We start from the raw sequence: 21984 nt of genomic DNA, 5'->3' as shown, positions 1-21984 counted from the left end.
TTCAGCACAACTGGTATTGTCCCTCCCAGAGCTGGACCGTCGGGGGTGGATTGTACCATGAGCACCACTGTCCCGGGAAATGCCAGGAGACATTAAGAATCACAAACCCTACTGTCCCTGCCCAAGCTGTGCCTCTTTCCTTAGGAGGCCGGAGGCGGTTTATTTAACACAGCTGCTACTGTCTTCAGCGATTGCATTGTCCAGCGGGATGTGTGGCTGGCCAGTTATGCCCCCTAGTTGCTGCGATCCTTCTTTAATAGCAACAGAGGGGATGGTTATGATGAAATTAGTGTTGTACTCCACTTCTTCCAGAAGGACGCCGTCGAATATTTCTGCATATGTTGATGTCATATCTTTTATGATGGATTAGTTCATACCCCAAATGTCTGCTTCTTCAGCCTATCAGCTAGTTAGCGAAATCTTCTGAAGCCGAAACTGGTAGCCGAAAGATGACAGGCTGTCTGGGAAGACAAGCCTGGCCTCCTGCTTCTGGAAAGTCAAATCCAACCCAAGACCACTGCTATTTCCGAGGCTACAAATCTTGGTGGGAGCAGGCAGCCTCAACTTTCTCTGGCAGAGCAACTGGTGGATTTGAACCAGCCACTTTGCTGGTAGCAGCCTGGCCCACAACCTTGAAAAGTAGGGACTCAGTTCTCCTCGATTATACACGGGGCTTCCATAAGTCTGAGGGAACTTGACTACAATAGACAGCCGCAGAAAATGATAAGCAGCAAGCAGGAACATTGATAAATAAAATGATATCTAACAAATCCTTTAAGCAATGCTAACCGTGTGCCAACGTTTGTTCTAAGCTCATTGACATATTATTCATTTACTTCTCCTGAAGCATTCTGAGGGACATATCATCAGCTCCAATGGAGCCCCGTGGCCTGGTGTTTACAGGCTGCAATCCAGAAGGTAATCAGTTCAAACCCCCCCGGGAGAAAGATGGGGCTTTCTACTCCCATAAAGATGTTAGTCTCATAAACCCTCAGGCGGGATGGGGTCAGTGAGTCGGCATCCATGTGATGCACAGTGAGTTTACTGGAGCCATAGATCAGTTAAAGTACTTGCCCAAGGTTACACAGTGAGTATGGGGCAGAATTACCTTTGTTTTTCTTTTAACATCAACCCTAAGCGCGGCCTCCTCGTCTTTCGCCCATAGTAACCATCGGCCATGTTTGGGTTCTTCTTTTTCAGCAGTTTTCTTGATATGACACGTACACGAATGATTAGGGCGTTGAAAGGAGGCGGTCTGCCTGCAGGGTCTCTAACCATTGCCCTGCTGATTGTAGACTATATAGCACATGTCTGCAGGGGCCTCCTTTGTATCCTTACCTGTGACATTTTCTCAAAGGATGCACCCTACCTGTCCCCTCCTTATGATTGCCCCTCTGGAGGATTGCAACCACATCACGTGGTTCAGTGTCACTACCGGCAGACTTCGTGCTTAATTCCCTAATGGCAGCGCTTCTCAACCTGTGGGTTGCAACCCCCGTGGGGGTTGAATGACCCTTTCACAGGGGTTACCCGATTCATAACAGTAGCAAGATTACAGTTTGAAGTAGCAACGGAAATAATGTTATGGTTGGGGGGGGGCGCACCACAACATGAGGAACTGTATTACAGGGTTGCGGCATGAGGAAGGTGGAGAACCACTGCTATATGGGAAGATGAGTCATTTCTCTCCAGAGCCTTCTGAGTGCTCAGTCGTCCTGGTGTTGAGTCCTGAGGGGAGCAGCACGTTCCGGGGATTAGCACCTCAGGTCAGCAAGAAACGAGCACTCTGAGCCTGCCATTCTGTGTGCATTTGTTTTGTTAACATTATAAATTAAGATGGGTAAAAATCCTGATCAGAAGAGAGTGATTTGTACACTTGAGTCTTTCACTATATTGTTTTTTTTTTAAGTTTCTCTTGGAAACAGAACATGCTGGACCATAAACATAGTGATGTCCCAAAGATGCCTAGTAAGTCCCTGGATGGCTGCAATGGCTAGTGCTTGAGCGCTGGTGGAGTAGTGGTTATGCATGGGACTGCAAGGTCAACAGTTTGAAACCTCCAGCCACTCTGAGGGAGAAAGATGAGGCTTTCTACTTCCACAAAGTGTTAAGGTCTTTGCGGGAGTAGAAAGCCTGATAGCAACTATATAACCCCACTTGAGGGGGAACAAATAACAGAACAGTAGGCAAACAGATACATTGGATGGTGTAAGATTTGGCAAAAAAATTAATAACAATAATTATTATACTTAATATAACAACAAGGGTTCCTGGGTGGTAGCGTGTGAGGGGATAAAAGGAAGCTGATATCAGAGTGCAAGAAGAAACAAAATGTTTTGAAAATGATGATGGCAGCAATTGTACAATCATGCTTGATCTACTTCAGTGGTTTTTAACCTTCCTAATGCTGCGACCCTTTACAGTTCCTCATGTTGTGGTGATGCCCAACCATAAAGTTATTTTTGTTGCTACTTCATAACTAACTTTGCTACTGTTATGAATCGAGCAACCCCTGTGAAAGGGTCGTTTGACCCCCAAAGGGGTCACAACCCACAGGTTGAGAACCGCTGATTTAATTGAATCATGGAATGTTATAATATCTGAAAGAGCTCCCAATAAAACGGGGTGGGGAAAAGAGTTATGGTCTTGAAAACCCATAGGGACAGTTCTACCCTGTCTTCACAGGATCACTGTGAGTCAGAATCAGCTCTATGGCAGGAGTCTATTAATCTGAAGGTTGCTGGTTCAAGCCCACCCAGCGATCTTATGAAAGACAAAGCCTGCTGATCTACTTCTGTTTCGGTTACAGCCCCCAGACCTGCCCAGAGGTGCAGGGCATTCTGTAGCACACAGGGTTCATGAGTTGGAATTGACATCATGTCAACTAACAGCAGCAGAAAGATGTCTGTGTGCTGATCTCTGGAATCTGTGACGATGTTCGATTTTATGACAGAAGAGAAAAAGGCAAAACATCTGCAGATGGCATTAGGAGTGCTCATCAGTTGGCCTTCAAGTAAGATGATTCTAAGTGGTCCTCGGGAGCCCCATGCAGTCACAAGAGCCCTTAAATAGAGAAGGCAGGGGGTCAGAAGAACCCGAACCAGAGCTGTGGCAGCATGAGAAAGAAGCGACCTGCTGCGGCTGGCTGTGAAGTTGGAGGAAGGCCACGAGTGGAGGAACACAGGCTGGCAAGATGAGGATTCTTTCCATGAAGGCACTAGCCCTGCAGACACCTGGATTGCAATCCATTGAGACCCGGGTCAGGCTTCTGATTCCAGCACTCTAATCGACAAGGAAAGTCCCTGGATTGTAAGCCATGATAGCAGTGTTGGAAGCGAACCCAGAGAGTGCCAATCTCATGTTTTCGGTGCTGCTTTACACCAGCTCTAGAAAGAACAATCCAGTCTCAGCTGTGCTTGTATGGACACAGCAGATTGTAGCAAGTGTTTACATTTTTGAAGCTGTTTCGTTTTATATCTACAGTTAATTCCTTTGGGAGAGGAGGAGTTCACGTCAATATACTTTTTTTTTTATTGTACCTGGGAAATGTTTAAAATGGAAGTGCTAACGTTTCAGTAAAAAGAAGTGTTTATTGATTCTGGAGCAAGTCAAGGATAGCTACTTGGGGCGTTTGGGTCAGAGTTGGCTAATTGAATTGTGGTCGCCATAACCTTGTGTTTGTTTGAACTTTGATGACAAACCAAATGTGGTGGGGATAGGGGGAGAGGATCACCTGCTTCTTGACTCCAGGTTCCCTGCAAAGGTTTAAAAACCAGCTCTCTGCTCTAACTGCCAAGTGACAGCATCAGTGTGACTTCTCTGAGCGCCAGAGTTTGTCTACATGAGGGGCCTTCAAAAAGTTCATGGGCAAATGGGCTTTTTTCTGTGACCATTTGAAGCCCCCTCCTAAAACACAGGGAGCAGCAGTAGTCGTAAGGGATGCCACAAATCAAAGGTGACTTAAATTACTGGGTCGTCTATTGTAATGACCTCACAGGCTTATAAACCTAAGGCTATCAGTCAGTTCTAAGTTGCTTACATCAGCCTCGCAGCACACAGTAGAATGCCCACGACTATCGTCCTCATGCGAGCAGGCAGCCCCACCTTTCTCCTGTGGGCAGCTGCTGCCGGTGGGCTCACTCTGCTGACCGGGCGGTTAGCTGATGCATGCATAACCTAGCCTCCACCAGGCCTCCCAGTCTCGTTCCTCCTTCCAGCCCAGACGAAGCCGCAACCTAAGGAGGTCTGTATGTGTGCCAGCTGAGCTGCAGAAAGGACTTTGAGGACTATGTATTAAAGGAAAAAACATCGATTCTGACTTCCTTTCTGAGGCGATAAATTATTACAGGAAGAGGTAGCCTCTGCTTTTTCTTTTGGAGCAGCTGGTGGGTTTGAACTGCCAACCCTGCAGTTGAGCAGCCCAATGCTTATCCAACATAGCTCCTCAGAACCGACACAATGTCAACATTTTGAAGTCAAAGATGGCTAAGACTGTCATGAGAGATGGGGTCTTCCTTCCTCCTTCCCTCCTTAATTTCCATCTTTCTGTCCACCCTCCGGCCCTCCTTTCCTGCCTTTCTAAGGCATTCTCCAGGAGCAATATTACATTATGATTTGGGATCACCTCCCTTCAGTGAAGGGCTCCCCTTCATTCCCATGAAGAAATATAAGAAAGAAAAGCTTGAGTATTTTCCTCTGTCTTAAGAAATGAAACATTATGGTCAGATTTTGATGACTTTTAAAGAAAATTCACTGGATGATATAAATATATAGCTATTTCTAAGGTGGAAGAGAGAGAGACTTCTGTAGAAGTATTTTAAAAAATTGAAACACTAAGACCATGGAAGCAGGAATAGTTTTACATTTATAGTTCTTTAAATGTACCCTTTTTACTTTGGAGTCAGTATGCTAATTTAGAGAGACAGAAAAAAAAAATTTATGTATGCCCTAAGTTAGAGTCGTTTATTTGTGAATGTGAAGGTTTGGAAGAAATGCAAATTAAGTGTGGGGAAGCAGAAAAAAGCTTGTGTTTGTGTTCTACATTGCTTTTGAGAGGAGATGTTCCTATGATCCCATTCTTTAGTCTGGAAACTACCCAAGGCCAGACTGTGTGGGTGCAACACCCACAGGACTCTGACTTGTGTGCTTGCTTTCTGCCTCCAGACAGCTCTCCATGGTTAATAGTTTGCTTTTCCCCTGCCAGTTTCTTCAGAGCAGTATGAGGGTGTCCCAAGGAACCGCTCCTAAGTGACTCGTTAAGTGACCTTTTCTAAAGCAAGGAGGGGCCTAGCACATCTCCCAGCCATCGTTGATAAAGCACTATATGGATCTTCTTTGGTAAGCCCCTTGTTAGCAAGACCCCATGTTCCCGTGCATCTCTTTCCTGGGGGAAGTGCTGCAGTCATTTGTGAGCTTGCCAAGGCCAGACCCTGGACCAATGTGCTGACCTGTCCCCAGGAGCTAGCCATCCCCTGGGTACTCTGTGCTGCCCAACAGAAATAGAATGCGAGCCACTCGGAATACCACACACATAATTTAAGTTTTCTAGTAGCCTTGTTAGGCGAGGCCTTGGTGGCATAGTGGTTACACGCTGGCTTTCTAACCTCAAGGCTGGCAGTTCAAGATCCCCAATTACTCTGTGGGAGAAAGAAGAGGCTTTCTATTCACCTAACGAATGACAGTCTCATTCTGTCCTCTCGGATGGCTATGAGTCAGAATAAGCTTGAAGGCAGTGGTTGTTTTTAGTGGGCAACTTTAGTGGTGCTATGATTTTGGCACTGGGCTGCTAACCACAAAGTTGGCACTTCGAATCCACCAGCTGCTGTCAGGGAGAAAGATGAGGATTTCTGTTCCCATCCTGAGTTATAGTCCTGGAAACCAACACGGGGTCACTGTGGGTCAGGAATTGCATCGACAGAAGTGGACTTGATAGCCACATGATAAAGAGTAAAAATAAGTGGCTGAAGTTAATTTTAATAGTGTGTCTTGATTACCTCAACAGTTGGAGTGAGCATCAATAGCTAATAGTCTCAATTTCAAACAAGAGGTTGTTGAGGAGGGAGGGAAGAAAGCCACACACGGAGGCAGTCACACTTGACTGTTGTTGATTTCACTTCCTGAAATGGGCTGTGTATGTATCTACAGTATGTTTCCTCAAACAAACAAACAATATCCCTCCAGAATCCTCCACACCAAACTAGAGAGCTGAGTGACTTAAACAAAATAGACAGAATAGCAAAACTGAAAGGGACGCGGTCTCTAGTGACAAATAAGTTCATTTCCAAAACCAAAAGCAACAAGACCCAAATGATAGAAAATCCCTGAAGTTTTTACTCTTTGTTTCCTTCAACCAGTCAGATCTGGGGAACAGTTTACACTCAGAGCACATCTCTGGCTTCATGCCAAGGGCGCAGTGGCCACGGGCTACCAGCCCTTCAATACTATTCATTGCAACCCCACGAAGACTTGAGAAACCCTCTGAGACAGCCCCTAGCTGTTGTTGGCCAGTGGTTTTGGGATTCCTTTTTGTGACCCTACCCCCCCCCCCCGTTTTAAAACTTCTGTGCAACATATATATCATAACACTTATTGGTCCCACTTGTGCTGCATGCATCACTCCACATGTGGCTACAACACAGCAGCATGTCATGGAATTGCCTTAGTGGAAGATGCACACAACTGGCTCTTATCGTCATGAGTGGATAGGACAGTGTTAGTCTGGGTTGACTTGAAGAAACAAATCCACATACACTCATCTATGTGTTAGAGAGAGCTTTCTATCAAAGAGTAACTGAATAGTAAGAAAACATCCTAGCCCAGTCCAGATCAAGCCCTTAAGTCCAATATTACCCCATATATCAATATAAGTCCATAAATTCTTTAGACTCAGACAGCACAAACAATGATGCTGAATGCAGGAAGATCACAGGCCAGGGGGTAGAAGTTCTTGTGGGCCCAGTGACAGTGGAAATGGAAGCATCTCAATGCAGCATGGGTCTCCATGTGGCTCCTCCAGCTTCAGGGCTCTGCGCTTCATCAGCATATCTCCATATGGTTTGTCAGCAGGAAGACGCAGGGAGTCTGGGTCTGGCCTCCAGTGAGCTATTTATCTCCACAGCACCTGCAAATGAGGACATCAAGCTGAGACCCGATTGTCAGGCTAAACTCCACTCCTTCATTCTTAATAGTCTCAAGTTGACACCAGATTATATAGCTACCACAGACAGTGGAACATCTCTGTAAGGTTATCTATATGTTACCAAGGAGCCCCCAGGTGGCATAGTTGGTTGCCAACCACAAGGTCAATCATTTAAATCCACCAATTGCTCTTAGGGAGAAAGATGAGGCTTTCTGCTCCCCATCTTTATACTTTCCATTTGTGCTAGGGTCCATAAATAAAATATTTAGATGGTTACCCCAAAGCCAGTCCCATTGCTCTAGAATTAAATTTGACTCTTAGCAACCCTAGGTAAGGTTTCTGAAGCTGTGAATCTTTATGAGAGGAAACAGCTTCATTCTCCTCTCAAGGAATGGCTGGTGGGTTTGAACCTATAACCTTGCAGTTATCACCCCAGTGTTTTGCTCACAGTGCTTAGATGCTTGCCCATGGACAGAGAGGGCTGCTAATCTGCCTCCGTGAGCCAGGAAGTTGTAGAGTGTATGCATCTTCTGGCCTGGTCTTCCTATGTCAGAGAATTTTGCATTAGACACCTCTCATCTGTCATCTTGCTGTCTACCTGTCAGAGGAAACCAGCCTCTAACAACCGAAGGGTCAGCAGACGCAATTGTACAGTTATAATATATAAAGATTATAGTCAAGTCATAGAGAATAGGAAAGATAGGAGAGAGAGTAAAATAAAGGAGTCAGACACATTTTTTGGTAGCATGCTCACCTCAGCATGGTCTACATGGAAGTGGGAGAAAAGAGAGTGTCTTTACTGTCTTGGGATATTTATATGCAGCCATAAGATTTCAGTAGTTACATGCATCACAAGGTGGGTGGTATCTACATTTAAGGTCCCTGAGCTCATAGGGGAGGAAACCTAATACCTGAATTGGGGGAAGGTATGAGGGGCGCTGGGGGACAAGGACAGAAGAGATAGCAACCAGATAGTCTGCTTTGGTAGGGAGATAAAATCAACCATGTGTCTACTTTCAGGCAGCATAGCTGTTAAGGGAGAATCTGTGGGAATGATATTTAAAGCAGGATAATGTGCTTGGACTTGATCTCTAACATACCAAAGTGTGGAGGCTTTCCTACCGTGGAATATACTAGCTTTCCAGATTCCCTCTGTTATGTTAGGAAATATAGTCCTCATCACATTTCCCTCAGTGTTGGCTTCCCACAGTCTATCTGTTGTCGACCTTTGCCTTGTTTGTTGGCATGCTGTGCTTGACTGATTTGCGTTCTTGTTCAGTTGCTTATTGCAACCATTTTGGAATAAATGCCACTGTAAAATCTAGATCAAAGTAATCATTATTTGATATCAAGTATCAGTTTGCCAGGAATAGAAAAGATTAGAATGTAATAGGACCCAGGCACAGTATTAGAGAATGGGGTGGGGGTAGGGAGAGAAAGGCTGTGGAGAGGAAGCACTGAATAACAAGGAGGGAATTCATAGGGAAAATCCTCCCAGCCATTGAGCAAGCCATTGCTCTCACCAATGTACTGCTGTCAGTGAGGTTAGTTGCCTTGGGTCTCATAAATGGGTAGACTTTACCAAATGCCCCTAAAACACAAGGAGCTGAGGCTTAGTCCCATACCCTCATCAATCCTGATGCTAATAGAATCCCAATGTTTAAAGCACATACTGTGTGATCGACATCATTCTTGAGTCTGGGAATTGGTCAATGAAGGTCTTGACCCCATGCAACACTGTCTGAGGGTGTATTCTGAGGGAGAAAAGGGTGCTGGAAAAGGACGATGACCAGATGATATGCAAGGAAACCGAAGAACCCCAAGTATAGATTTGGGTAAGTTCTTTAAAAGAAAACCAGAGTGTCATTGGGAAGGCCTAGCCTAGCATTCTGACTCATGGCGACCTTATAGGACAGAAGATGACTGTCCCTGTCAGTTTCTCAGGCTGTAACTCTTTATGGGGGTCGAAAGCCTCATCTTTCCCCTAAGGCTCAGCCCAAAGCATAACCCACTCTGCCACAAGGGCTCCCATGAGTCAGCATTGACCCAATGGCAGTGAGTTTGGTCTTGCATTGTGGGTGATGAGTTGGCCTGCTAACCCTAAGAGGAGCACTTTCAACGCACCAGCTACTTCTCGGGAGCAAGATGGGGGTTTCTGCTCCCTCAAGGACATGTAGTTTCAGAAAACCAAGGGGGTAGTTCTACTCTTCCTACTGTGTCACCATGAGTCAGAATCAAGTCAGAATCAACTTGATGGTCAGTGTTTGTTTGTATTGAGTCTAGCCCAGTCAGGAAAGTTTCATCTAAAGGGCCCCTATTTGACCTGAGATGTGCAGGATGAGAAGGAGCCAGTGGAAAGGGCAGCATGTCCCAAGCCTTTGGCGGGAAAGAGTTTGTGATACACAGGGATGGGGAAGAGGCCCGTGGGACTGCGGTCTGTGGAGTGGAATGTGGTAGGCCATGAAGTCACCTGGCAGGTAGGGCCAGGTTGGATAAGGCTAGCAAGCTTTTTCAGACATATGACTCTTAGGCCACATGTATTGTGCAGTATTCTCAGGAGGAATGAGGCATGATCTGATTTGCATTTGTAAGGCATTTGCATTTTGCCAGGCAGAGGGTGGGAGAGGAAGGAGCCGAGAGTAGAAGCAAGGAGATCAGAGAAGAGCCTTTTAGGCAGCCTTCTCCATGAGAAGTGGTGGTGCTCGGAGTAATGGGATAGTATTAGAGATGGAGAAGGGCAGGGATTTGAGAGTGTTGGAGATGGTACCAACCAGACGTGTGTGTTTGTATGCGTTGCATTTAAACCAAAGAGAAACCACGCATGACTCTTAGTGTTTGGGTTGATGAAGAAGTTGTTGAGAATAGAGTTTTGGTTTGGCATTCAGCATAACAGTGATATATAAAGTCTTGGGAAGGGAAATCTCTAGTTGCCTAGGGGGCTTTTGTAGACTGAGAAGAGAGACTGAGGTAGGCCCTGAGCGAGAGAACAGCCTTACTAAGTCAGATATAACTGGTGAGGTAGGAGGACCAGAAGCACAGTCTCCCGAATGTTTGGAGCAGGGTGAGGTAACCAGTTCTGTTTTAAAATTCTCGAAGAGTTGAGTAAGATGAGTAAGAGTTCATTGGTAGAGGATGTTGGGGACCCTGCAGAGCCTTTTGAGGTGATTCATTTGAAACACAAATGAGTTGGTGCATTAGGCTGGGTTGACTAGAGAAACAGATTCAGTGACACTTACATATGCATAAGAAAGAACTTTATACCAGGAAGTAATTCTGTATCAAGCAAGCACCCCAGCCCAGTCCAACTCAAGTCCATGAGTTTCTCTTTCAACTCATGCAGCCGCATGCAATGGTGCCAAATTGTAGGAAGATCACAGGCTGGTGGGTAAAGTGCTGTGGATTGACGTAGTGGAAGCATGGCGGGGCTTCGGCAGCTCTCAGGGTCACCAGCAAGCAGGAAGGGAAAGGCAGAGAAAGAAAGAGGGTCCCGTGCTCCTCCTTTTAACAGGCCGCATCCCCAAGGAGACAGCACCAGGGTGTGATTTGATTGGCAGGTTGGACCCTACCCTTACGCTTTTGTAAATCTTCAAGTTGACATAAACGTATCTGATTATCACAGTTAACCTCCAAATCCTTGACCAAAAAAATCTTCCCTCTTTCTCTTTGCTTTACAGCATGGGCAGTGTGCAATTCGCTTTGTTATTTCAGGGCATCTAGGCCTTTTGCTGTGACTACATTACCTACCATGCTGTACAATGATGTTCTGTTGATTTGTGAGGTCCTTGAGAAGAGGAGATATAGATATAGAGATATATCCTTCCTAACATGGTCCAGATATTCTACAAGTTTGATAAATTAATCAGTTGGGTATTTTCAACCATCTTTATTTGCTTGCTTGTATTACCTAGCACTGTGTTCTTCGAGGCAGACACAAATATTTCCTGATTCCCAGTCTGCCATCCTCCTGCTGTGACATCTGTTTTTAGTTTGTTTTTATCAGTGCCATTTTTAAAATTAAAAGATCATTTTAAATATAATGATCAATAAGTTGATCATTATAATAAGATCAACTCTTATAATCCATACATCAATTGCATCAGGCATATTTGTACAGATGTTGTCATCATTCTTTTCTAGACATTTACTTTCTATTGAGCCCTTGGTATCAACTCCTCCCCCCCTTGTGACCCCTTGATAGATGATAAATTATTATTATTATTTTAATATCTCACACCAACCGCTGTCTCCCTTACCCTATTGTTTCTGTTGTTTGTACCCCTGGAGGGGTGTGTGTGATTATGTGTCACTCATTGATATCGGTTCCCCCTTCTTCCCCTCTTCTCCCCTCTTTCCTCCTACCCTTCTGGTATCGCTATTCCCATTCCTGTTCATGGATTCCGTGTGTTGTGAGCTTGTAAGCACTGTCTGGCCTAGACTGCTTCAGCCGAGGACTATATGTCCGTTCTCCTTCCTTCTCCTCCTTTGTAGTTGCCAACACGTGATTCCCAAAGCCTTCTTAACCATTTGTCATCAAGTCCTTTCTGACTCACGGCTGCTCCGTGTGTGCAAAGGACAACTGCTCTCCATGGGATTTCCAAGACTGACCTTTCAGAAGCAGCTCGCCAGGCCTTTCTTGTTGGACTACCTGTGGGTGTGTTGGAAACATCCACCTTTCATTTCCGTTAGCCGTATTCTTAGTCCTTTTACTCCAGGGGAACAGTCAGTGAAGGATCTATAGACAATATGAGTATAAAACTCAACTTATTACCATCAAGTCGATTCTGACTTATCGTCACCCAGAGGATTTCCAAGGCTCTAAGTCTTAATGGAAGCAGAAAGCCTCATCTTGCCCAGAGAGGCCGATGGTTTTGAACTGCCAACCTGGTGGTTAGCAGCCCTTATACATTATACATGAAAGGAAATGACTCTTGCAATTGTGAAGAAACAGTTAGTTTGCCAAGTCCTAAAGTCATGGGTCAGTTGATAGGCACAGACCCTGCTAGCTCGCAGGGTTGCAGTTGGGGCGACAGGCCAGAGGCTTTCACAAGTCTGTGTTGCTACAAACACAGCCAGAAGATAGTGTAGAGTCAAGAAATAAAGCTTGAGCTTCCAGAACATCCATTTATAGACTGGAGGCAGGCCACTCCCCCAAGCAGAGTCCTCTTTTACTTGCTGGTTGGCCTCATAGCACCAAGTGAAAGAGAATTGCATTGTAAGCGAGCACATGCCGGATCACTGAAAAGAAATCTATGCAGCCAAGTCAAAGCATAACTGTGACCATAGCTCAGATTGCCACCGAGGGGCCCCTTAAAAAGCCTTGCTTGGCGCTCATCTTATCTTTTTGGATGTTTCCCCTGAAGCCGATACTCTCTTCTCCGTATGAGACCATATGCAAAACCCCCTGCAAGTTCCTTCTGACTTCTGAAACCTCCTCTCTAAGTTGTCTGGGCAATGCTGTCTGTCTGCAGCTTCTCTTGTCTCCCATTTCTGAAGCCTTGACTTGCTCCAGTGCACACCTGAGTGTCTTAATGCCCTAGACAGTTTGGGCTCCAACAGCTTAGCAACCCCGAGGGTTATTTTCAGCAAGTTTCACCTTTTTTTCAGGAATTATTTCCCTACCAGGGCTGTGTGGAAGTGATTTCCTTTTTAATTCTACACTACTTCTATTGCTTTGTTTTCCACATAATTATCCTCCTGTTGAAACACCCCAATTACGGTAGTTGCCGTGGAGATGCTAAGTGTATTGTTAATGGAGGATTATTCCTTTAGGTGGAAGGATAGAAACCAGAGGAGGCTATAAATCTTGTTTTTCTGAAAATGTTTACTAGTAACAGATAACCACAGGGCACTAGAGGCTGAGGTACAGAAGGGATTGGTTTTCTTAAAGACAAAATGAGTTAAAAGTTCTGGTTCTACTGGAGACTCGGTCCCTGTTTTTACATTTGACCATTCATGCTCTATACTCTTTAATAGGCTGTTTGCTGCCTTCACGTGAACAAAAACATTTGTGTATGGCGCTTCTAGAATGCATTTCTTAAAGCCTTTCCCCCTTTTAACTCAACTAGAGGGATACATTTTATTAACACTCACCTGATTTTTATTTCACAAAATGCTACCTTTCTCATGAAGCTTAATAGAATTAGTGTGATTGTTTATCCTGGTTTATCAGAATAACCTTGGTTACTTCCCTGGTATGAGTATTAGTTAATATTCAAATGAAAAAATTGGCTTATTAGTCTATGGGGGGTGGGGAATTGGAAAAAAATAAGGCCCTACTTGACTTCCCAATAGAATAATATAAGCCTCCTCCTCACCACCTCTCCATTTAATCATTCTTTTATTGGTTGCTGTTTTGTTTTCTTTCTTGACAAGTCAACTGTCTTAGTTGGTAAGCCAGGAGCAGGAAAATTATAAAAGTATATCCAGAAAGATATCATTTGTAAAACTTGTTAAATGGTTTATAAAAGAAAAAATAAAAGGCCATATGTTTTCATTTCCTTTTAAAAATCGTTTTATTTATACAACGTTTATCACAATCCATACATACATCCATTGTGTAAAGCACATTTGTACATTTGTTGCCACCATCATTTTCAAAAACATTTCCTTTCTACTTGAGCCCTTGGTATCAGCTTCTCATTTACCCCACCCTCCCTCCTTCACAAACCCTTGATAATTTATAAATTATTATTTTTTCATGTCTTACACTGACAGATGTCTTCTTTCACCCACTTTTCTGCTGTCCACCCCCCCTGGGAATGGGGTTATATGTAGATCATTGTGATCAGTTCATCCTTCCCCTTCCCCTCCTGGTATGGCTATTCTCAATATTGGTCCTGAGGGGTTTATCTGTCCTGGATTCCCTGTGTTTCTGTTCTGATCTATACCCATGTACATGCTCTGGTCTAGCCAGATTTGTAAGGTAGAATTGGGGTCATGGTAGTGGTGGTGGCGGGGCGGTTAGGAAGCATTAAAGAACTAGAGGAAAGTTGTATGCTTCATCATTGCTATACTGCACCCTGACTGGCTCGTCTCCTCCCTGAGACTCTTCTGTAAGGGGATGTCCAATTGCCTACCAATGGGCTTTGGGTTTCCACTCCACACTCCCCCTCATTCATAATGATACGATATTTTGTTTTGGTTGATGCCTGATACCTGATCCAGTCGACACCTCATGATTACACAGGCTGGTGTGCTTCTTCCATGTGGGCTTTGTTGCTTTTCACCCAGATGGTCGCTTGTTTATCTTCGAGCCTTTAAGACTTCAGGAGCTATAGCTTTTGATAGCCGGGCACCATCAGCTTTCTTCACCATATTTGCTTATGCACCCACTTTGTTTTCAGTGAGCATGTTGAGAAGGTGAGTGTCATGGAATGCCAGGTTATTAGAACAAATTGTCCTTGCATTGAAGGAGTACTTGGGTAGAGACCCAATATCTGTCTGCTACCTTAATACTTAATATATAAATATATGTACATAGATCTATTTCCCTATCCTTATATATAAATATATTTCCTCTTGTCCCACTAACATGTTTGGCCTTCATTCAGGTTTCGCTAGTTCTTCTCATTTACATTGCCCTTGATTGAACCCCACGAGGCCTCCTACTCTCTTCTCTCCATTGATTTTAGTCCACTTGTTCCCGTCGCCATGGGTTGGTTAACAAGCCCCCTTCCTTTCTCACACCTCCCCTTCTCCTGTGTCCCCTCGGAGCCGTGGGTCTTGTTGTTTTCTTCTCTGAATAATTTATCCCACCTATCTTATCTAGCTAGACATGCAGTGACATTAATTAGCACCAAAATAAGGCAGAGCAAAACAAAACAGAAGAAAGAAAACAGCAATAACAACAAAAAATCCAATGACTGGAGAAAAAAGAGAAAAGCCTATAAACAGTTCTAGGTCTGTTTGTTGACCTTTAGGAGTGGTTCCAGTCCAGTGTGGTGGGGTGCCATGCCCTGGCCCCAAAGTCTATTTTTGGCATTCCCCAGGGCCTTAAATTTTCTGCCGGTCTTTTTGCCCGACTTACACATGCAGCCGAGCACTTGTCCTTTAAGTAAATGATGTTCCTGACCTTTGTATCTACTAAAATATTATTTATTAAACAACTTAGGGTTGGGCACTCCTTTTGAATGGAAATAATTGATTAGCTGCTTGCAATTCTTGAGCAACCTTTGACTCTTTAAGCGTGGAACTTAAGAGAAAGAAACTGACCAACTTCCTTTCAAGCATTTGTTCCCAAGAGCACACTTTTTACTTACTTAAATGAGATTTGATTTTTATCTGAAAGAGAATTTGAATAGACACTTTAAAATGAGTTGAACAAATGTAGCTATCTGGTGAGCCAACTTTATTATTAAACATTAAAAAAAAGCCACACGTGTTACTCATAGTTTCATAGCTATTGTTTGAAAGCAGAAATAGTGGAAATTGTGAGGTGTCAGCTGTGAGTTGCCGGGGTTACGGCCGTCAACAATGGGAAGAAGAATACGCTTAAGCACATGTTGGTGGCCGGAAGTTTAAGGCAGAACTCTAAGGGCTAGAGTCCTTAGACCCAAATTCATCCTCATGGTACTCTTTCTGGGGGGGTAGAGGAGGATCCTCGAAACCACATCCTTTGGGTAAGGAACAGAGCACAAAATGCACTATGTGGTGCATTGCTATTCTGCAAAAGGCATTCGGGGCGGCCAGCTCAGGTCTGTGTGCGTTTCTGAATTGAAGCTCTAATTTGACAGAAACCTTAACAATTTCTGTCTGAAATTGCGATGTTTTAGATTTTGAAACACTGTGTAATGCTGAAAGTGGCAGAAATGTGTCTTTGGGGATGCGGGCTTCTTTCAGTCCACGTAGCTTCATGCAATCTGGTTACCTGTATCTACTCAGCTGAGGAGAGTAGATGGTCTGTTTCCAAGAGGTGATTAAAAAATACCACACTTTCAATCATCCTGGATTTGGCAGAGGAATGTATAATTAAAAAAAAAAGGCTAATACCACTTGCCCTGAAGTAGCTTTCAGCTCATGGAGAAATAGACCTCTCTGTAGAGTGTTTGACTAGAATCTTTCGGAAAGCAGCTCACCAGCCTGCCTGCCTTTCATGACAGCCCCGGTGGGTGTAGACTATCTTTTGGTTTGTAGTGAAGGACAAACATTTCATGCCACCTAGGAACCTTCAACATGTTAGAGAATCTCGCTGCCATCAAGTTCCTGTCAACTCCCATGACCCCCATAGGGCACAGTAGAACTTCTCTCTAGGCATCCTGAGACTCGATATGTAAGGGAGCAGACAGTCTCATCTCTCTCCCTGGGAACAGCTGGTGGGTCTGAACTGCTGGCCTTGTGGTTCGCCACCAGTGCTTAATCCACGATGCCACCAGAAATCCTGAAAATGAGTCGCTGCTCCTGAGTTGATTCTACCACATAGCAACCCAAGATTATAACTCAGATGATAACTCTTTGCAGGAGTACAAAGCCTCACTTGTCTCTCATGGAGCGGCTGGTGGTTTCAAACTGCTGATCTTGTGGTTAGCAGCCCAGTTCATAACCACCACACACCAGAGGTGCTTAAAAATGTTTACGTGTCTACTCTCAGCACAACATTGTTCTAGATACTGAAATAAACTAAAGAAATAGCAGTCAGTCACTCCAAAGAGCCCAGGTATTTTTACTGTGAGTTTCTTGCCTGGCTAATTTTTGTAACAGTGGTCTGTTTGGGTTCTAATGGAGACTGGGCCATCTTTACTGGTGGAGTCGTGGTTATGTGTTGAGCTGTGATCTCTGATCAAGGTCCATAGTTTGAAACCACCAGCCACCTGCTCCATGGGAGAAAGACGGGGCGTTCTACTTCCATAGACAGTTACAGCCTTGGAAACTCACATGGGCAGTTCTACGTTGTCACATAGGGTCACGGTGAGTCGGCACCGGCATGGCAGTGAGCGTTTTGTTGTTTGTTTGCTTGAGAATGTTCTTATGAAGGAGTTCTTGGTGTGGTGCAAATGGTTAGTGCATCTGTGTGCTGACTAGAGGATTAGGTCTTCCCATGAGTGCCTCAGAAGAAAGACCTGGCAATCTATTTCTTCCCGCAAAAAAAAAAAAAAATCATTGGAAAGCTTACAGTTCAACTTGATTCTTATGGGATCACCGTGAGGCAGAATCAACTAAACAGCCACTGGTTGGACTTCTTGCAAGTTCGAAGATGTGAATCAGTGGTCTGGTTTGAGCAACTTGTCAGTGTTCTTAAAGGGCATCACAGGAGAGTGCCTTTACTGTGAATGTTCAAGGGTTAGTTCACATATTAATTGCTAGTAATTGGAGTTTTTATTTGGAGGGGGAGGATCTTGCCATCCCAAGTTTCCAGGAGTTTATAGGTCATGCTGAAAATTGCTTTTGAGATACAGGTGCGAGACCACTGTCTGAGGGAATGTTTAAATCCCACCTGCATTTCCTGTGTTCTATTAATCATCCATTTTTTAAAGTTTATCATGTTTACTATTTTTTAATCGTTTTATTGGGGGTTAATACAACTCTTATCACAATCCATACATCCGTCCATTGTATAGAGCACATCTGTACATTCGTTACCCTCATCATTCTGAAACATTTGCTTTCCACTTAAGCCCCTAGCATCAGCTTCTTATTTCCCCCCTCCCTCCCCATTCCCCTCTTCCTCATGACACCTTGATAATTTATAAATTATTGTTTTGTCATGTCTTACACTGTCCGACATCTCCCTTCACCCACTTTTATGTTGTCCGTCCCCCACGGAGGAGGTTATATGTAGATCCCTATAATCTGTTCCCCCTTTCCACCCCACCCTCTCTTCACCCTCCCAGTATCATCACTCTCCCCACTGGTCCTGAAGGAATCATCCACCCTGGATTCCCTGTGTTTCCAGTTTCAATCTGTACCAGTGTACATCCTCTGGTCTAGCCAGATTTGTAAGGTAGAATTGGTATCACGATAGTGGGAGGAAGCATTTAGGAACTAGAGGAAAGTTGTATGTTTCATCATTGCTACATCGTACCCTGACTGGCTAGTCTCCTCCCTGTGACCCTTCCGTAAGGGGATGTCCAGTTTCTTGCAGATGGGCTTTGGGTCCCTACTCCACACTCCCCATCATTCACAATGAAATGATTTTTTCATTCTTTGATGCCTGATATCTCATCCTTTCGACACCTCATGATCACAGAGGTTGCTGTGCTTTTCCATGTGGTTTTTGTTGCTTCTGAGCTAGGTGGCCCCTTGTTTACCTTCAAGCCTTTAAGACCCCAGATGCTATATCTTTTGATAGCTGGTCACCATCAGCTTTCTTCACCTCATTTGCTTATGCAACCATTTGTCTTCAGAGATTATATTGGGGAGGTGAGTACATAACGACTTTTTGTTCTTTGATGCCTGATAACTGATCCCTTCGGCACCTCATGGTCACACAGGCTGGTGTGCTTCTTCTGAGGTAGATGGCAGCTTGTTTACCTTCAAGCCTTTAAGACCCCAGACACTATATCTTTTGATAGGTGGGCAGCATCAGCTTTCTTCACCACATTTGCTTATGCACCCTCTTTGTCTTCAGTGATTGTGTCAGGAAGGCGAGCATCATGGAATGCCAGTTTAATAAAAGAAAGTATTCTTGCATTGAGGAATTACTTGAGTGGAGGCCCAATGTCCATCTACTACCTTAATACTAGACCTATAAATAAATGCACAAAGATCTATTTCCCCATCATCATATATAAATATATTTATATATGTACATGCCTTTATTTAGCTCTCTATAAATGCCCTTTGCCTCCTAGCTCTTCCCTCTATTTCCTTTTACTTTCCTCTTGTACCCTATTAACCATTCTTATGGGTTCCCGAAGGACAGATCCTGTTTACATGGTGGTGTAATGTGTTGCCTTGCCACCCCCTAATCAACACCAGAGCAACAGCGTTTTCCGGGAGAGCACTCTACTGCCCACTGTCCATTAGAGCGCCACTCACCACATTCTGGCTATCGGGCGCTGAGCTCATGTGACCAAGGAAGTGGATTTTCAACTTTTAAAAATTTAAACTAAAACTTTAAGTGCCTGCCTGCAGCTGATGACTATTGTAATTGGACAGCTCCACACTAGAGAGTAAGAAAAAAATCTGGGATCTTTGTTTTTCCTTCAGCAAATGCTGTTAAAGCACCTACTATGTTCCAAGCACTTCTCTAGGTCCTGAGGAAACCAGGGAAGAGTACAAATTGCAGTTGAGGTCATGGAAATCCATAGAATTCAAGTGAGCGGAGCCCTGGCGGTGTCGTGGATATGCATTGGGCTGCGTGCGATCCTCATGGTCCGCAGTTCGAAACCACCAGCAGCTCCAAGGGAGACAGACTGGGCTTTCTACTCCCATAAACAATTAGAGTCTTGGAAACCCACAGAGGGTCGCAATGAGTCAGCATTGACTTGATGACAGTAAGTCTAAGACAACAATTAGCAAACCTGAACAGTCTAGCTGAAAATCAAGTCTCTGATTGCTCATTGAATATAGATTGCCCCTTGTGTGTTCCCCCCACCCCCCGTCGCTCCTGCCCCTCACCAAGGAAAGCCCATTGTGTTTCATACTGCTCCCTGTTAGAGTGTAGCTTGTACTAAGTGCATTATTACAACTCAGAAAACCACACAATAAGAACCGAGTGTGTGTCTGTATCCCTCTAGAAAGAATACATGCTTGCTTTTACTGTAGACTGTGCTTAGAACTGGGAGGAGAAAGGGGGTTATTGTCTGTAAATCTTCCTTCAAGGATAAAGAAGAATTCTTTTTCATTCTTCGTCTACTGCAAGTTGTAGGATCTTTAAGAGGTGCTCTAAACCGTACCCTTCTCTTGAAGGTGCCATCTTATAAGGCAACAGTAGTGTTCAAGATGTTCCAAGTGTGCATATTGCGCTCTGAAAACGAGAGTGTCGTTGGTCATTGGTAATGGCATGCATAAAGCTTACTCCTTAACAGTTTCATGACCCATGAGATCTCTATTGCCTGCCACATTTTCTTTTTTTTGGGTCTCCTGGGCAGCTGCTCTCCCACGCCACTGTTAAAAGGGGACCTGTAAAACAGTTTGGAGCCAAAGTAATGGGTGTGTGCAACCGAGTACTGCCATTACAGGACGTTGGGCGAGGTTGTGCATCTTGGAGGTGTGACTTTGTAAGCCTTTGTCTCTTCCAGCTGTTTTGCTGTGAGGGAAAGCAGGTAAGCGTTGTGTCTTGGTTCCTGTGCATTACTGGGAAGGTGCCTGTTTCATGATCATTCTATGTTCACTTAAATACCATATTTTCAGGTGCCCTAAATTGCATGCACCTGTCAAAGGACCTGGAAGGTGAGTCCAGAGGGACATATATGACCCACATAATCTTCTCTCCAGAGTCTAGAGTAACAACAGTCCTATCCCAGAGTCCAGAGGGACACATGAGTCTCATGTAATATAAAAAGTTTGTGGGAAAATTCAATTATCATCTACAGTCACCCACCCACCTCCCACGGACCTTTTGCCTTCCTGTTTCAGAAGTCCATAATTTATATCAGTATCAGAAAATCTTGATGCCGTATGCCTTCCATTATTGAAAACAGAGGCAACAACTCAAAATTCAAAGTGGGAAGTAAAAAAAATGGTTTGCGAAAGGGTTAAGCTTTCCCTTCCTCTTTATTATCTGAGTGTTTTCCATTTTACCTCTCTGGGACCGAACAGCCATGGCAGTGGCTACACAGAACCCACAGACAAAATTCACAATGAAAAGGTTTATTAAGGAAGTTAACTTATAAGGTTAGTTTAGGATTATTACTTATCAGGGCATGTGACATAGTTCTAAATAAATGCCCAAAGGGGCATACTACTCTGCTGGAAACCTCAAGCTCTAGGAGTTAGCAAACTTAACTCCTTGAATTATGTGCCCAGAGGCACCCCACTCCTGTAAGCCTCAGTCCAGAGGAACTGGCATCTGCTTCTGTGGGTCAGCAAGACCAGCTTCCCCACGTAAATGCTCAGAAGCATCCCATACCGCCAGTCGGCCTCCTGCACAAAACGCTCAACTTTACTTGCTCCTTGCTTTGGGAAGCCCCAAGGCTCTGTGCCAGGCTTTAGCTCCTGGTTCTGCTACTGTTCCTCTGATATCACAGCTGTCTTCTGGATCCAGAAGGGTCACTGAGCAGGGGTCTTGGGTCCAGAGAACACTTCCACCCCTGGCTCTCGCTGTTAATGAAATCCTCCTCCTGCTTCTCAGCCAGCTTAATTTATATGCAGCAGGATGACGCACCAGGAAATCCTCGACTCACTGGCGAATCCTGGTAGTTTCTTCCCCCGCTTTCTTAGCAGACCTATATGGTGAAAGCTTGTTTGGTGGGAGTCAGAGACTAGGTAGAAGAGCCAGATTACAATCATTCACTGGCCGGCACTGTTGGTTGGTGTAGTTTGTGATGATGCATAACTTAGCAGCCAAGTTAGAAGGCATACAACTGCCTTATTTTCCTGACTCTCGACTTTATGGCAGTGAGTTGAGTTTTTTGGCTTTTTTTAGTGTCAACAACACATTTTGAGAAACAGCCCCTTAGCACCTGGGTGGTGGTGCAGGTCCCACTGACCCAGAGAAGGCTCATTGGAATTACAGTGAGCTCTTGGTAAGACCCCTGATAGCCCTTGCTGGTCCATGGGAGACAGATTGGGCGGTCTGCTTCCTTACACATTGATGCCTTGAGAACGCTATAGACTAGAGCAGCGGTTCTCAACCTGTGGGTCCCGAACCTTTGGGGGGGATGTTGAATGAACCTTTCATAGCCTAAGACCTTATTTCCCATAGTTTTAGGAACCGAGACACTGCTCCTCTATATGTCTCCAGGCCG

At 44.5% G+C, this 21984-nt stretch overlaps 1 protein-coding gene across 4 annotated transcripts in view; it reads left to right on the top strand.

Annotated features, from left to right (window-relative positions):
• Positions 1-21984, top strand: part of SGMS2 (sphingomyelin synthase 2) — a 106683-nt gene that overhangs the window by 12831 nt on the left and 71868 nt on the right. Inside the window, exon 1 of one of the 4 annotated variants that reach the window (XM_075543951.1) lies at positions 1659-1766. The exons of the other annotated variants lie outside the window; for them this stretch is intronic. The gene's annotated coding sequence lies outside the window, so the exon portion shown is untranslated. Of the gene's footprint in view, positions 1-1658; positions 1767-21984 lie in introns of those variants that run through there. 4 annotated transcript variants of the gene reach the window in all.

This window comes from Tenrec ecaudatus, chromosome 3, assembly GCF_050624435.1.
Source record: "Tenrec ecaudatus isolate mTenEca1 chromosome 3, mTenEca1.hap1, whole genome shotgun sequence".
NCBI classification, from domain to species: domain Eukaryota; kingdom Metazoa; phylum Chordata; class Mammalia; order Afrosoricida; family Tenrecidae; genus Tenrec; species Tenrec ecaudatus.
This window is presented reverse-complemented; position numbering and strand designations above follow the sequence as displayed.